The following is a 17540-nucleotide window of genomic DNA, read 5'->3' as shown; positions in this document are numbered from 1 at the left end:
GACTGTGATGGGCCAGTGAAACCCATATGCACAGTCAGTCACAGGGTAAGGAGGGATGTCAGGTTAGGAAAAGCTAGAGAAGTAGAAGGCTCCAGTCCTTGCAGAAGAAACAGGTTCTCAGGTGGGTCACATGGATCACATTTAGAGAGAGAGCTGCAGTTTCATAGGTGGATGGCATGGGTCACAACAGATAAGACAACTCTTACTTTAGTGGATTCCAATGGGCTTAGGGAAGACCATGGCAAGGAAAGACAGACCAACCCATGGGTAAGACAGAAATGAACACAAGGTCCTTGGAGCAGCCAGAGGCCCAGAGAGTGGCAGGATGAGGAGCCAGGAGCTTGGGGGCTCTGAGAAGGAGCTAGCCTCTGTGGAGGGCCCCCTATCCTTCTGAGCCAGAAGACAGAGATTCCCTCAACAGTCATTCAAGCTCTTAAAAAGTGACAACTAGATGACACAGGCGAAGAGTTGGAACTACCACTCTGAGTTCAGAGACTGTTCTGAGGACTTTAGGACTAGCAAGAGAGTGAAGTCACTGGAATATTTTTGAGTATATAGTGGGACAAAGCTGTTTCAGGCCCATTTCCTCCTGTTTATCTCCATTAATTCTACCATAGTGCAAGTCTCATCAATTCATTTCTGGGGGTTTTCCAACAGTCTCCTACATGATGCTTCTTCCAATACCTCTTCCCTATCCAATCTAGCACCCACTCTCACCAACAGGGTTATCTTTATATAGTATAAATCTGATCACTTCACTCCATAGTTCTACCCTTCAACTAATCTCCATTAAACTTCTTGATACAACACACATGCACTTAACAATATCTGACCTCTATTTTAGCTCCTAATTTATCTCCTACCCAAGTCTACATTCTTACACATATACACAGAGGTACAGGATGCCTAATGCTCCAATAATACCAGCTTAGTGTATTTTGGGAAACTAAAGAAATCTGGAAATCCTCTTCCTTTTTCCTAAATGTCCTCCCCCTTCTTATCCTATCTGGCTAATGTTTAAGAGAGAATGCAAAAGTTCTACATTAGTCTCAAAATCCAAAGGACATTCTTTGTTTAGAAATAGAAAAACCCATACTAAAATTCTTATATATTATCAAGAAATCCAAATGGCCAAAACAATCTTAACAAAAACAAAGTTAGAAATCTCACACTTCTTGAATTCAAAAACTTATTACAAAGCTACAATAATCAAAACAGTACAGACAAGGAGTTCCCACTGTGGCATGGTGGGCTGAGGATACAGCATTGCCATAGCTATGGCGTAGGTCACACCTGGGGCTTGGATTTGATCCCTGGCCCAGGAACTTCCATATGTGACAAGTGCAGCCAAAAAACAAAAACAAAACAAACAAAAAAACAAAACAGTGTAGACAGGCATGTGGAAGATGGAATAAAATAGAGAGCCCAGAAATAAAACCTTAAATATATGGTTAAACTATTTTTAACAAGGAAGCCAAGGCTATTCAATCTGGAAAGAACAGTCGTATTGAGAAAACTGGATATCCACATGCAAAAGAACGAAATTGAACCCTTATACCATATTAAAAAATTAACTAAAAATGGATAAAAGACCTAAATGGAAGAGCTAAAACTATAAAACTGTTGAAGAAAACATAAGGGGAAAGTTTCATGATTCTAGATTTGGCAATGATTTCATGGATATGGTACCAAAAGCCCAGGCAAGATAGATAATTTGGACTACATCAAAACTTAAACTTCTGGGCCTCAAAGGATACAATCAACAGAATGAAAAGACAGCCCATGAAATGGGAGAAAATATTTGCAAATCATATATCTGATGAGGAGTTAATATCTGGATTACATTTTTTAAAAACCCCTACGACTCAACTACAACAAAAAACAACCTGATTAAATACCTGGCAAAGGACTTGATATTTCCCCAAAGAAGATTTATGACTGGCCAACAACAAGCACATGAAAAGATGCTAAACATCACTAATCATCAGGAAATGCAAATCAAAAACAAAAGGAGACACCATCCCACATCCATTACGATGGCTACTATAAAAATAAACAAACAGAAAATAACAAGTGATGGAGAGGTTGTGGAGAGAAGCACTTATACTGCTGGTGGGAAGGTAAAATTGTAGAAGCACTATGGGAAACAGTATGTCAGTGTCCCAAAGAATTAAAAATAGAATTACTATTAATTCCACCTCTGGGTCTATACCCCAAAGAATTAAAAGCAGGGAGTTGAACAGACATTCGAACATCAACTATGATGAAGCATTATTCACAGTGGCCTAAAGATAGAATCAAAGTGTCTGCCCATTCACAGGTGAATGGATAAACAAAATGTGGTATATGCTCACCATGGAATATAACTCACAGTCTTAAGGAGTAAAGTTATGACATATGCTAAAATATGGATGAACCTTAAGGGCATTATGCTACGTGAAATAAGCCAGTCACCAAACAACAAATCCGGTTCCACTTATATGAAGTACCTAGAGCAGTCAAATTCATACAGAAAGAAAGCAGAATGGTTGTCAGGGGTTGGGAGAACAGAGGAATGGGAAGTTTGGGGGATTTTTTTGTCTTTTTGCCTTTTCTAGGGCCGCTCCCGTGACATATGGAGGTTCCCAGGCTAGGGGTCTAATCGGACCTGTAGCTGCCAGCCTACACCAGAGCCATAGCAATGCCAGATCCGAGCCACGTCTGTGACCCACACCACAGCTCACAGCAATGCCAGATTCTTAACCCACTGAGCAAGGCCAGGGATCGAACCCACAACCTCATGGTTCCTAGTCAGATTCGTTAGCCACTGAGCCATGACAGGAACCCTGGGACGTTATTGTTTAATGTGTACAGAGTACAAAGTTTCAGTTTTACAAGATGAAAGTTGTTCTGGACGTGGATGGTGGTGATAGTTGTACAACAAAATAAATTGTACTTGATGTCACCGAGCTGGTTCAAATGGGACATTTTATGTTATATGTTATTTCATCACAATTTTAAAAATTAATAACAGTGGCAACAATAAATATAAGGTGTGGATGAGGTACAGCAAGGAATTTTAAAAGTTACTTTTTTTTAGAGAATCTTGTAATTAAATATTGATTTTCAGCTATCAGGAATGGTAGCAGAATTATGGTGATATTAAAATTGAAGTCAAAATACTGTATGATATCACTTATATGTGGAATCTAAAAAATGCAACAAACTAATGAATATAACAAAAAATAAATAAATAAAAATCAGACTCACAGATATAGAGAAGAAACTAGTGCTTACCAGCAAGGAGCAGATAGGTGGCAGGGGTAACATAGGGGTAAGAAATTCAGAAGTACAAATTGTTACATATAAAATAAAGCTAAAATAAGCTACAAGGATATATAGTATAACACAGGGAATATAGCCAATATTTTATAATAACTCAAAATGGATGCGTTCTCATTGTGGCACAGTGGAAACGAATCCCACTAGGAACCATGAGGTTGAGGGTTCAATTCCTAGCCTCGCTCAGCAGGTCAAGGATCCGGTGTTGCTGTGAGCTGTGGTGTAGACCAGCAGCTACAGCTCCGATTAGACCCCTAGCCTGGGAACTCCATATGCTGTGGGTGCAGCCCTAAAAAGACCAAAAAAAAAAAAAAAAATGGAATATAACTTTTAAACACTGTGAATTGCTATATTGTAATTTATATAATATTATACATCAACTGCACTTCAACAACAAAATTGAAGTTAATAAAATTCCAATTTGTATCACACTTATGAATATCACTTAACTTTAAGTAAAAGATATTATCTCACTTTTTAAAAAATGGAATGTAAATAATTGTAATCAATCACATTATAAATGTGATTAAGAGGAAAAACACATCATGTCAATGGATGTAAAAGTGGGTTTATGGGAGTTCCCTTCATGGCTCAGCAGTGAGTGAATCTGACTAGCATCTATTAGGATGCAGGTTCGATCCCTGGCCTTGCTCAGTGGGTTAAGGATCCGGCCTTGCCGTGAGTTGCTGTGAGCAGATGCGGCTCGGATCCTGCGTTGTTGTGGCTGTGGCATAGGCCAGCAGCTACAGCTTGGATTCAACCCCTCGCCTGGGAACCTCCATATGCTGCGGGTGCAGCCTTAAAAAGGGGGGAAAAAAATGGGGTTGTGTAAAAGTTAATAAAAATTCATAATTAAAAAAAGGTCTAATGCAGTAAAGTTCCAAACCCTCCAGATTCTTTTCCTGTCCATCAAAGTATTCAAATATTCTTCTAATACTGCATCTATGATGTGGTCATTGGAATTCTTGATTTACTTGTTTGTCTCCTAGACTGCAGATGCTAGAACCAAGGTAACAAGCTAAAGTCCTTGTTACCCTGGTACCTATCATGGTGCCTGATGAAAGGCAGTTCTCAGTAATTTCTGGCTGGCTGAAAAACAAAAAAGAGCAATTAGGCCTGAGCTTTGTATGCATGAGTAGGTCTCCGAGGGTATTTCTGAGGTTTCCAGGGTATTTCTGAGGGTTCACTTAGAGTGAACCACTCTGAAGACTAAAAGGATACCAGGGCTGACGGGCTCAAAGTGGGGTGCTAAGCAGGGTACCTCCTCAGGACTATGGGAAGACCACATGCAGGATGGAAGCTTAACCATGGCCCAGAAGGCCTTTCTGCAAGTCTCTTCATGCCTCAGGCACTAATGGAGAGGGTTGCAGGAGCCAGAGGCAAGAGAAAGAGGAAGAAAGAAGGCAGGCCAAGGGTAAGGAAAGACAATGGCTGGACGCTCCATATTAAAGAGTGACCAGGAAGACCCTCCGTGGTCTGCATGGCATAAGGCAACATAGAGCAGGGGTCAGTATACCTTTCCTATAAAAGGGCTTTGAGGGATATATATGCTCTGTCTCAACTACCCAACTTTGCCCTCGAGGCGTCAAAGCCCCTGCAAACAATCTATAAATGAATGAGTTACAGTGAAACTTAATTTGTCGAAAGAGGTGGTAGACCCAATTGGGCATACAGACCACACAGTTTGTAGCCCTGTGGCCTAGATTCTTACTACTCAAAATATGGTACAAGGACTAGCAGAACCAACATCACCTGGGAGTTTGTTAGATCTGCATAATCTTGGGTACGCAGACCTTCAGAATCAAGCGCTCATCTTATAAAATGCCCGATAAGAGTTTGCAAAATGTTCTGCCTGACCTCTGTGGCCCCTTCATCCTGAGCACCCAGCTACTGTAAGGGCAGAGGCTTAGGACCTTCACTGAATGCCTACTTTATAAATCTGAGCTGACTAGCTCTGCAACACAGTCAGTTCTCCAGAGAACTTTAGTGAGGATTCTGAGACAGAGGGCAGGACCCAGCACAGGAGATTCTGTTCAGGGCAGCTGCCAACAAGACAGGGTTTGCAGAAGTAGGTAAATGATGACTCCCAGAGCCAAATTCTATTCCCAAACTTTCTCTCTGAGCTCTCCCTTAATAGTGATGGAACAATTTTAGGTAGTTCTGGACACTTTCCACCAGTGATAGTAATTAAAACATTTCTGTTTCTCCTACTGTGATGGCTAATTTTGTAAGTCAACTTGACTTGGGATGTCCAGACTAAATATTATTTCTGGATGTATCTCTGAAGGTGTTTCCAAATGAGAGCACATTTGAATTGGTGGACTCACTAAAAGTCAACTGCCCTCCTGAATGTGGGTGGGCATTATTCAATCTACTGAGAGTCAGTTAGAACAAAAGGAAGAGGAAGGGGGAACTTGCCTCTTTCTTCTTGCCTCACTGCTGAGCTGAAGCATCTCATCTTATCTCATCTCATCTTCTCTGGATCTTAGGTTTGGATTTACATCACTGGCTCCCCTGGTTCTCAGGCTTATACTGAGCTGCAGTACTGGCTTTCCTGTGTCTCTAGGTTGTAGATGGCAGATCATGGAATTTCACAGCCTATATGATTGTGTGAGACAATTCTTCATAATAAATTTACTGTTATATATTTAGGTAAGAAATGTGTGTGTGTGTATCCTACCCGAATGTGGGAATGAAGCACTCATTCACCTACCAGTGAAATTTTGTGCTCTATTCCTCAAGGAAGTACCTTATCAAGCTCCTAGAATAGCGAGTGAATCTCAATCTTGGGCAGTATGCTCCCCAGGAGATATGTGATGGTCAGAACTGTAGTGGGGGTTGATATTGGCATCTAGGAGCAGGCAAGGATACTGCTAAACTCTTACAATGCACAGGGCAGCCCCCCTATGATAAGAAATTATTTTTTCCCAAATGTTGATGCATCAAGGCTGAGAAACCCTGTTCTAGAATGAACATCATTACGTCAATGAGCAGCCTAAGACACTCTCAGTACTTGTGAACCTCATGCACATGACCAATACATGAGAAAGCTGTCAGAGAGAGGGGCTCAGGTCCAAGCCCTGAGCCAGCAATTCAATGACCAGTGACCAGAAGTGAATAGGCTCTGGGCAGTCACATTAACAAAGCCCTCAAGAAAATACAACAGCAGGAGTTCCCAACGTAGCTGAGCAGGTTAAGAACCCAACATAGTCTCCATGAGGATGCAGGCTCAATCCCTCCATGAGGTTGCAGATGCGACTCGGATCCAGGGTTGTTGTGGCTGTGGCAGAGGCCGCAGCTGCAGCTCTGATTCAACCCCTAGCCCGGGAAATTCCATGTGCCGCAGGTGCGGTTATAAAAAGAAAAAAAAAAGAAAAAAGAAAATACAATATCAACCAACACCAGTTTATTAATTCATAACTGGAGAGCCACCTGGCATAAGATCTAGATCAGATTCTCTTCTGAACAAGTTGACCCTAGGGATTATCTTGGCTTGGGCAGAATTATGCCTAAGCAGCCATATATTTTCAAAGCCAGGGTTTTCTCCCTGTGATAACTCACTGGATTAACCCCACACCATTCTAGGGGGAAATCATGTCTAAAGAAGCTAGGGCCAGTCAACCAGCACTGCAGCATTTGGACAGAGCCTGCTAATTCTTCTATTTCTTACTCTTGGACAGCTTTCTTTCATCCATGACCCAAAGCCCTTTCACCTATTTACTGAAAACTTGTGGCACAGAAGAGACAGCTTCTTTCCATCACCTACCGCTCAGAATTTTGTCTTCCTCAACACATGCTGATCTCCTGATGACGATGACAAGCTGGCTTATGAGCATCCTCTCTTAAATCGAATGGCTAATTGCATGCATTGTGTGCCATTTTCACTGGTTTCCATTTTAGAGATAACCTCGTTTCCAGTGCTACAAATTCATATTCTCTGGAACCTTGAGTCTACCGTTTTATACTGAGCATAACCCCTGGCTGTAGAAAATACAGTGCGCCTGGTGATAGTACATTTCATCTTCTATTTCAGTAGCAGCAGTGAGTTTCCCTAATATGGAAGCCCCCGTGTGGATGACTACCTCATTACACAGGTGCACAGAATCTAAAAAAATCTTATTATCCCCTTAACTACCTGGGGAGAGGTGTACATTACCATCAAGAGTAGAGGGGCATCTGGTTAGAACAGTTCATCCTTGGCACCGCTGGTATCAGACAGTGGAGATTCTGAAATGTGATTGGCCTCAGTTAGCTTCTCAGGCTCTGAAAGAAAAAGAAAAAGGGCACCGTATATGTATCAGAAAGCAACCCCCTGGCTGAGAGATCACATCATGCCCTAGACCTGGTGTTAGTATGAACTGCTAAGCAAAGAAACCTTGGTGGTATTTGGCTAGATCCTTGGAGATATGGAATAGCATTCCCTCAGGGAATAAAGCCCACTGCCAGAGTTTAATCTGGAATCTGAACCAGACAGCCAGAGAAGCCAAACTTCCCAGGTCATAGCAGAAAGGGAAGCAAAAGGTAAAAGATCAAAGATGCATTCTTCCTCTTCCCTCTAATCAGCCAAAAGCCACAAAACAGTTATAGTGGGATGTGTCACTGTGGCTCCCCGTCAATGAAGTTTGCAGGCCCAGCTCTCTGGAATAGGAAGGGAGGAAGTTCAGTTTTCAGATAGTAATGCCCAGACAAGCCATGAAATGAAATCTTATGCATCTCTGCGGGCATGATAAAACCTGTATATGCTGCTATATGGAGTCCCACAGCCTGTATTACCCATTCAAAAAATCTCAAGACTTCTGTTCAACCCAGCTAGAGAAGTGAGTGGGGGTCTCCGCAAGACCTAGCTCCTTTATGCTACCAGCTTCATTTATAATTGTGTAGAAAAAAATGAAATCAGTCACAGAGCTCCTGGAACCCTGAGTAGTCCCTTTGCCCCATGCGTACACACTCATTCATCTGTCATCACTGCTTCCTGCCAACTCCAGCCGCAGACAGCTTCTGCTTGTTTCTTTACATCTTTACTTACCAGCTGCCTCTGCCTCAAAAGGAGTTGTGGCATCTTCCTATCTCCATTTTACTGGTAAGAGCAAGAAAGGAAGGAAGGAAGGGCAAGAAAGCACAGGAGCAGTAGTTCTTTAGAGACTCATGAACAAAAGCATGGAAGTAGGTCATTGAGACTCACTCACTCTCTATGCCACGCTAAAGAAAACCATGGAAGGACTGACCCCAGTGTAATCACATAGAGTCTGAGATACAAAAGCTTGAATGGAAAAATAGTTTCCAGGAGTTCCTGTCGTGGCTCAGTGATAATGAATCCGACCAGCATCCCTGAGGACGTGGGTTCAATCCCTGGTTCTGCTCAGCAGGTTAAGGATCCAGCATTGCTCTGAGCTGTGGCAGCTCAGATCTGGCATCGCTGTGGCTGTGGTGTAGGCCAGCAGCTACAGCTCCAATTCAACTCCTAGCCTAGGAACCTCCCTATGCAGTGGATGCAGCACTAAAAAGACAAAAAAAAAAAGAAAGAAAAGAAAAAGAAAGAAAGATGGATAGATAGATATTACACACGAGTGACAAAGAGAGGAGAGAAAGATTATATATGTGTATAATCCTCTCTCTCAAATTTTTTTTTTTGCAGTTTCATTTACGTATTTTTAATTTAGCTGTCTGTGGTTTAGGTGTCATTTCCAAGAAACCATTGCAAATACAGTGTCATGAAGCATCCCTCTATGTTTTCTTCTAAGAGTTTTATAGTTTTAGCTTTTTTTTTTGGTTGAAATATTTCTCTATTGTTATTTCCCCAATATAATTTTTTTTCTACTGTACAGCATGGTGACACAGTTACACATACATGTATACATTCTTTTTTTCTCCCTCTCTCTCAAATTTTCAGTCTCCCCCTTTCTCCTTTCTTTCTCTCCCCAACCTCTCCGTGTGTGTGATATATATACATATATGCCATATATGTATATATATACACACACCAAGATGTGTTTATGCAAAACACATCTCAGTGCACATAGATGTATGTATACACACATATCTACCTTTCTCCTGCATACATTTTCTCATTCTTCCCCAGTCGCTCTCAGAATCTCTCTTTCAATTTCCTGGTCTTTTCTACTCCTTATCCACAATAAACTGGTTTACTTGCCCCCACTTTTAAATGACCTTCCCTTTGCTCAGCCTCTCTGCTAAACTTATATTTCCTCTCGCCACGTCTTTATCACCATTCAATCCTTAGGGATCTCATGTTCTGTCCTTCTCCACTTAGACTGCCCAGCCCAGTGCCTGGCACATAAATCCTTTCACATAAATTCTGCCATGGAGGTGGGATCTGTGATCCACTGCTTGATTCGTAGTAAGTGTTTCCTTTGATTGAATGAACCTAAAAATGAACAAGCAATGTTAGTGAGAGGGATCTACACCCTGGCTAACTGCAAAGCCTACAGGATGAAGCATAAAAGCAGTGTAAGTTAAAGACTGCTATGACAGATGACAAAAGTAAAGAATTTAAAGATCTTTCAAATTGTTATGAACTTTATTTGTATTTTTTGTCTTTTTGCCTTTTCTAGGGCTGCTCCCATGGCATACGGAGGTTCCCAGGGTAGGGGTCTAATTGGAGCTGTAGCCGCCGGCCTACACCAGAGTCACAGCAGCGAGGGATCCGAGCTGCCTCTGCGACCCACACCACAGCTCATGGCAACACCGGATCCTTAACCCACTGAGCGAGGCCAGGGATCAAACCTGCAACCTCATGGTTCCTAGTCGGATTCGTTAACCACTGAACCCCGACAGGAACTCCCAATTTCCTCTTTTTAAAGTTTATATCCGGAGTTCCTGTCGTGGTTCAATGGTTAACGAATCCGACTAGGAACCATGAGGTTGCAGGTTTGATCCCTGGCCTCGCTCAGTGGGTTAAGGATCCGGCGTTGCCATGAGCTGTGGTGTAGGTTGCAGATGTGGCTGCGTTGCTGTGGCTGTGGTGTAGGCCGGCAACTGTACCTCTGATTAGACCCGTAGCCTGGGAACCTCCATGTGGCGCGTGTGCTGTCATAGAAAAGACAAAAGATCAAAAATAAATAAAAAGTGGAAACTAGCTGGAGTAAGAGTGTGTGGGATGGAACCAGAAGGAAATCCAGAGATTAGCAACAACAAACAGCAGACAGTTGAAGGGACAAAGGGAGGAGGCAGGGTTAGCCAGGAGGCAGGAAGAATCTGGAAACCATGGAGGACTCAAACAGTGAAAGCCGGAACCCTGGAGATGCAGTCACTACTGGAAGAGATTCTTGAGGAAGAGAGGGAGAAAATACTCTGGCCTCCTCCTTTCCTCTACCTTCCAGCTTCCCACGGTGACTCCATTGGCCAAACCTAGCCGGAAGCCAGGGCTTGAGCCTGAGAAAGGCAGCCTCCAGGTTAGCCCCTGCTATCCAGGGCAGAGCATGTTTCAGAAAGCCAATAGGCTGAGGTCTGGCATACCGACAGGGTGTTTTGAGGATCCAGAGCATGGTGATGTGGCCAACACTCTGCCTCTGTCCAGTGGTGCTGAATAGAAATGCAGAGACAGAGTTTTGGGTGAAAGAGAAAAAAAAAAAAATGGCTTTATTGCTTTGCCAGGCAAAGGAGGCCATGGCAGGCTAATGCCCTAAAGACTGTGCTCTCCTTTGGCAGGGATTGGAAAGTGTTTTTCTCATTTGGGACTAGAAAATAGGGCCCCAGATAAGGATGAGGGTAGATGCAAGCTTTCATCCTTTATCAAAGTTGGTATTCAGTGGCCTCTGGTTCTGATGGTCCTCCTGTCTTGTTTTCATTTGTTGGGGGTTTTATTCCTGCAGAAGAACTCAAAGCTATTTTTATACATATTCCTTGAAGAGAAACCAGGACCCTGCCCCAAGGCTGCACTGTTGTTTCTTGACTGTTTTCCCCTTGCCTCTGTATCCCCTCCCTTCCCTGATTAGCAACTGTTTGAACCTGCCCTTAGGAACTCAGGGAAGGTTGTGGAGGCTGAAGCTTATTCCCTAAAAACAAGAAATGAGGGAGACAGAAAGGCTTGTGCCCAGGAACCCCAAAGGTCCCTGCTCAGTTTCACTAAGATGCCTGGCACATAGTAGGTACTCCATAAATAGTAATCCTAATTTTTTTTTTTTCCTTAGGGCCGCACCCATGGCATATGGAGGTCCCCAGGCTAGGGGTCGAATCAGAGCTACAGCTGCTGGCCTGCACCACAGCCACAGCAACACCAGATCCTATCCACGTTTGCAATCTACACCAGCTCACGGCAATGCCAGATCCCTAACTCACTGTGCGAGGCCAGGGATCAAACCTGCAACCTCATGGTTCCTGTCAGATTCGTTTCTGCTGAGCCACAACAGGAACTCTGGTAATCTTAATTTTTATGCACCATTGTTACATAATGAGCTTTTAGAACTGCATTTTCTCATCATTTTATCTCTGAGTTTATAGAAACACAAGCTGGGATATTTGGCTCATGCTACATGGATTCTGCCAAGAACGCTTATATTTTTTCAAATGAGCTGCATAACTGAGAAATGCGAAAAAGGCCCTGTCCTAAAGTTTCATTGTATAAAGCAAATGTTGAATTTCCACAGCTGCCAGCTTCAGCCTACCCAGAGGAATCGTTTCAGTGAAATATTAATTTCTGAGAACGCCACATTGAGGTAAAATTACATAGTAATTCAAGCAGCATGTGCAAAATTTACTTGGTGTTGGCCAGGAATGGTTTTAATTATGTGACGTCTTCAGAATGAGAAGAAAATGACTGAAGATGTTTGCCTAAATCAGTCACAAAGGGCCTGGATGCCCCCGGATCCCTCTCCAGTTTCAGTTTATTTCTGCAGTCCCCAAACCATAAACACAAAGGACGAGCCCATGGAAATGGATGCTGTCATTGTCAGAACCTAGGAACAACCAACAGCAAAAACAACCTAGACAGGAAAGAGCACCAGCATGAAAGTCCAGTGTCCAACAGTGGGAGGACAACAAGGGTAGAAGAGAGGGAGGCATGAGAATCTAAAAGAGTGTCCAAAATTTGGGAAGCAGGATGCAAGGCGCTTTCATAAAAAGTCCAGATGGGTGCAAGGTGCAGGGTGTGCTGGGCACACCTTGGACACTTCACATTTCCTGGGAGTCAATGGTAAGGTTGGTGCTGGACTTGGAAGTAGCATCAAGAAGTGGGGAGATGGAGTTCCCGTCATGGTGCAGCAGAAACGAATCCGACTAGGAACCATGAGGTTGCGGGTTCGCTCCCTGGCCTCACTCAGTGGGTTAAGGATCCGGCATTGCCATGAGCTGTGGTGTAGGTTGCAGACGCGGCTCGGATCTGGTGTTGCTGTGGTTGTGGTGTAGGCCGGCAGCTACAGCTCTGATTAGACCCCTAGCCTGGGAACCTCCTTTAGGGCGGGTGCGGCCCTAAAAGGAGAAAAAGACAAAAAAAAAAAAGTGGGGAGAGAGCCAGGGCCCATCCCTAAGGATGAAACAGGTACTGAGGACTTGACCGTGCAGACAGAAGAGTTAATCCAACCCTATGGGTCTTAAAAAATGGTCAGCAACCAGAATCCCCTCTGCTGGTGGAACAGATAGAAAATCCAGGAAGCTATGTTTAAAGACTAGCTTTCAGCCTCTGGGTTCTATCCATGGATATCAAGACCTTGGCACCAGCCTGGGAGCAGGGGTTTCTCTTCCAGGAGGGCCTATGTAAGTGATAACATAAGAAAGGGGACAGGAATTTGAAAAGAAGACAAACAAAACTAGTCCTGTGAAGAAGAGCACATGGTTTGAAGATGGACAGAAAGCTTCTCATGATCTGCCCCTAGGCTATCCTTTCAGGAATGACGCCCCCATATCTACGAGGTCAAAGGACCCTCTTAAGTATTTACTGCCTAGGTGTGGGCATACCAAGGTGGGGCTGGCTGATCCTAGCTAGGAGGAGTGGGGCAAGGAGCCAGACCACTCTGGATGTCTGGCTGTCATAATTTTCTCAAAACTGTACAACCAATACAAAATACAGGGACGCATCAACAGCAAAGAGGCTATAAGCCTGCAACTGTCATTCCAAACCCTTAAAATTTTCGTATTCATCCTAACAGTCTCATTGTTTTCACTAATTAACTACATGTTATAAACTAGAATTATCAGAGACTATATATGTATATATGTGCATATATATGTATATATGTATATATGTGTGTGTATATACGTTTGTGTGTGTGCGTGTGTGTGTGTGTATTATATATAAAACAAAAGTTTATAGTTTCTTCTCTTTTATTCATTGGTATTCCACATAAGGTTTCATTTGAAAAGTAATAATGCTCAAAAAAAAAATTGAAAGTCATTGTGTTATTCAATACATAGGAGAAACCTGATATATTCAACAGGAAGGGTTAAAGAAATAGGTCTTTTATTAGAATGGCAGGAACCAGATAAGAGTTGATGTGCATTCAAGCATAGTCCCAGATATAAACTTGGGGCTCAAAAAAAAATAACCTGTTAAAATAATCTATATAGCAGAAATGGTACGTCTTTTGCTCTAGAACTGGGAGAGGGGGAAACTCTGGAAATGGAGACACAGAGAAGCCCATTGGGGAAGTTTTGCTTTTCCTATGAGAACCATCTTCCTGCAGGCAAGTAAGGAGGACTTTCTTTGTGTGAAGCAAGGCAGACCAAAGAGATGGCCATCAATAAGCAGCCAAATGTATCCACTGACCATCTGGGTCAGCATAGCTGATGTGTCAGCATACTGAAAAGAATGCCATGAGCAGGAAGGTCTCTGGTCTTGTGGCAGAAAAAAAGTAGTGACCAGACACGATTTTGAGGGAAAGAGGCCACAGAACAAGTGCAGCCTGGAAAGCAGACTCAAAGCACCGTCTAGGAATCATTCATTCATTCACTCATTTATTGATAAAGCACCTATTAACACAGGCACATTACTAGTACTGCAGTTACAAAGACAACTAAGCCTTGGTCAGTGTCTCTTTGGTGGGAAAGGAGGTCTGTTTCCAAAGGGAGGCACAGGGAATGAAGGGGCGGGGGGGGCATAGTCCCCCCCCCCCCGCCCCCGCTTGTTACTTAAATCGACTCTTAAAGAATGGGCAGGAGGAGTTCCTGTTGTGGCTCAGTGGTTAACGAATCCGACTAGGAACCATGAGGTTGCGGGTTCAATCCCTGGCCTCGCTCAGTGGGTTAAGGTTACGGCATTGCCGTGAGCTGTGGTGTAGGTCGCAGATGCGGCTCGGATCCGGTGTTGCTGTGGCTGTGGTGTAGGCCGGCGGCTACAGCTCTGATTAGACCCCTAGCCTGAGAACCTCCATATGCTATGGGTGCGGCCCTAAAAGACAAAAAAGAAAAAAAAAATAGTGTCATATTGAAAAAGGGTAAAGTTGGACACAGGATGCACAGAGGGAAGACAAAGTGAAGAGACACAGGGAGTAGACAGAAATGCCCAAGGCTCCCAGAAGCCAGGAGAAAAACCTAGACAGATGCTTCCCTGGTGTCTTCAGAGGGATCATGGTCCTGTCGATACCTTTTCTGGCCTCCCCAACTGTAAGACAATAAATTTCTGTTGTTATGGGCCATCCAGTTTGTTTCGGCAGCCCTATAAAACTAATACAGGCTGGGTGGTCAAAACAGATCAACAACTGTGGCAGACATTGGCATTTCTCTCCAACAGGCACTCCTCCTTCCCCATTGCTGGAAGAGCCCCACTTTTGCTTTCGTTTTCATTTTTGGTTGCACCCACGGCACATGGAAATTCCAGAGCCAGGGATCGAACCAGAGCCATAGCAGTGACAATGCAGCATAGCTCTGCTGTAGGCCACAAGGGAAGTCTGTGCCCATTTTTGTTTGTGTGTCCACCCTCCCTGGCCCAAGGTGTGGGTTGTGTGATTGATTTGATTCAATCACAGGTCTCTTTGTCATTCCATGTACCAGGTGACCCAGCTCTCTCCAATAGGTCTCACTAAAAGGACTGCTATATCCATTATATAATTCAGTTGTTCTCAGATATTTCTCTGTCTCTAAAGTCCTGTTAGAAATATTTGATGCAGGAGTTCCCGTCGTGGCTCAGTGTTTAGTGAATCCGACTAGGAATCATGAGGTTGTGGGTTCGATTTCTGGCCTTACTCGGTGGGTTAGGGATCCGGCATTGCCGTGAGCTGTGGTGTAGATCCAAGACGCAGCTTGGATCCCGCTGTTGCTGTGGCTCTGGCGTAGGCCGGCAGCTACAGCTCCGACTAGATCCCTAGCCTGGGAACCTCCATATGCCACGGGGGCGGCCCTAGAAATGGCAAAAAAAAAAAAAAAAAGAAAGAAAAAGAAATATTTGATGCAGACACTGCTTCTTACTGAACCTGGACAAGGCACTAAAGTAATGATCACTGGGATTACTAGACAACCTGAGGGAAAATGGTAACTGAATCAATTTTCTTGACCATAACTGTCAAGCTTGTCCTTCCAAAGGCTGATCTTGATCTCCAGGGTTTGAACCTACGAGTCTCCCCTTATCAGATATTATTACTTAAATCCGGCCAACATCTCCTGTGTGACTAGGCAGTGAATAAGGCAAATTCCCTAATCCGTAACGAATACCACACTGTCGTCTCCAAACTGTAACATGCATAAATCATCAGGTTAGAGCTACAAGTTGGGGTCTGGTTTCTGCGGCTATGTCCTTTGTCGAACACGGAAAAATAATCTCACCTCTAACAGTTTTTGCAGCTAAAGCACAGCTTCAGTCCTTGCTATGCCAGAGGCTAATTGAGAACCTTAAAGGGCTGAGTGGGTCTTAGCAGGGACAGAGAGAAGAGAGAGGAGAGAAATGCTTAGGCATATGGAGGGGGCTTCATGCCATACCCTTCTAGGTAGGGAGGATACTCATATTAGGAATGGCACAAGCTTTGAAAATTGGATTGTTATGATCATTTTACAACTAGAGGTATGATAAATTCATCTGAGTAATTAAAAAAAAAATAATACAGATCCGAGTTCAACTCTGCTCCACCATCTACCAGTGACATGACTGGACAAACAACTTAGCATTTCCAAACTTCATTTTGCAAGATAGTAAATATAATTTAATATTCTTAAGAATTCCTAAGAATATGCTTAATAATGGGGTAATGTATATAATGCAACCAACACTGCGTTTTGTGACTAGCAGATGACATCCCAGGATATAAACAAGGTTCTGAGTCACAAACACAGAATATCCATCTTTTTGTTTTTCTTCGCTAGAAGAATAAGTCCCTTGAGCATTAAAGAAACAACTAGACATGTTCCCATCACATTGGTTATATAGTCTGTTATTTTGACCTAGGATTATGTCACAAACCATTTTTCCTCATGGTCTCCCCTTAGGTCCCCTAAATTAAGCGATGGCTTCCAAGTGGCCTCTCTGCCTCCATTCTCTCATCCTCCAGTTCAACATCCAGAGAGTCCCTAGAATTACAATTCTAGAGCCAGGATTGGTAAATGACAGCTCACAGGTACATCAAGTCTACTGCCTGTTTGTGTCAACAAAGTTTTACTGGAACAGAGACATGCTCATATGTTTATGCATCATCTATGGTTGCTTGGCATCATAGTGGCAGAGATAAGAAGTTGCAACAGAAACTGTACGGCCTACAAAGCTTAAAATATTTAATGTTTGGTCCTTTACAGAAAAAGTGTGCTGCACCCTTAGTAACTTATTCTAGAACATTCCCCTTGGCAACTCATCATTCCCTCCACTGACTTGCCTCCAAAGATAAAGTCTACGCTGGGTTAGTTGTCTCTTACTAATCTTTCCTGGCTCATCTAGCTCTCCCTATTCCCCTACTTGCAGCCTAAACTCTTTGCTGAATGAGGGTCCTCCAAACACATCAGTTTCTCTTACACTGTGAGAACTCTATTTTATTTCCCCATTAAACAAAACAAAACAAAACTTCTACCTAGTCTTTAGATTCCTCTTAAATATCTCTTCATAGAACTGCCCCCTCAGTTCTTGGAAAGAGTATCTCACCAATACATGGCCCACCGTACTCGGTAGATATAGGTCTCCTCCATATTTATCTTTCTCATTTGACACCCCCAAGCTAAACTGTCTTCTCTTTTCCTCCTGGATCACCCTGTTTCTTTCCAGAAGAGCACTTACAATAATTTCTAATCATGTATTTCTTTGTGTATTTATTTCTTCTATGTCTGTCTCCTAAAAACAGTGAGCTCCAAGA

The 17540-nt window shown here is 43.2% G+C and overlaps 1 protein-coding gene across 5 annotated transcripts in view; it reads right to left on the bottom strand.

The window, feature by feature from the left end:
* EVA1A (eva-1 homolog A, regulator of programmed cell death) overlaps positions 1-17540 on the bottom strand; it is a 49717-nt gene that overhangs the window by 20001 nt on the left and 12176 nt on the right. For all 5 annotated transcript variants that reach the window (XM_085018835.1, XM_085018834.1, XM_085018839.1 and 2 more), the window contains one exon: positions 7478-7584. The gene's annotated coding sequence lies outside the window, so the exon portion shown is untranslated. The remainder of the gene's footprint in view (positions 1-7477; positions 7585-17540) is intronic.

This window comes from Sus scrofa, chromosome 3 (genome assembly GCF_054392235.1).
Source record: "Sus scrofa isolate SSC_HxYL_T2T_F1_AM1 chromosome 3, Sscrofa_HxYL_maternal_Yorkshire_Landrace_v2.0, whole genome shotgun sequence".
Lineage (NCBI taxonomy): Eukaryota > Metazoa > Chordata > Mammalia > Artiodactyla > Suidae > Sus > Sus scrofa.
This window is presented reverse-complemented; position numbering and strand designations above follow the sequence as displayed.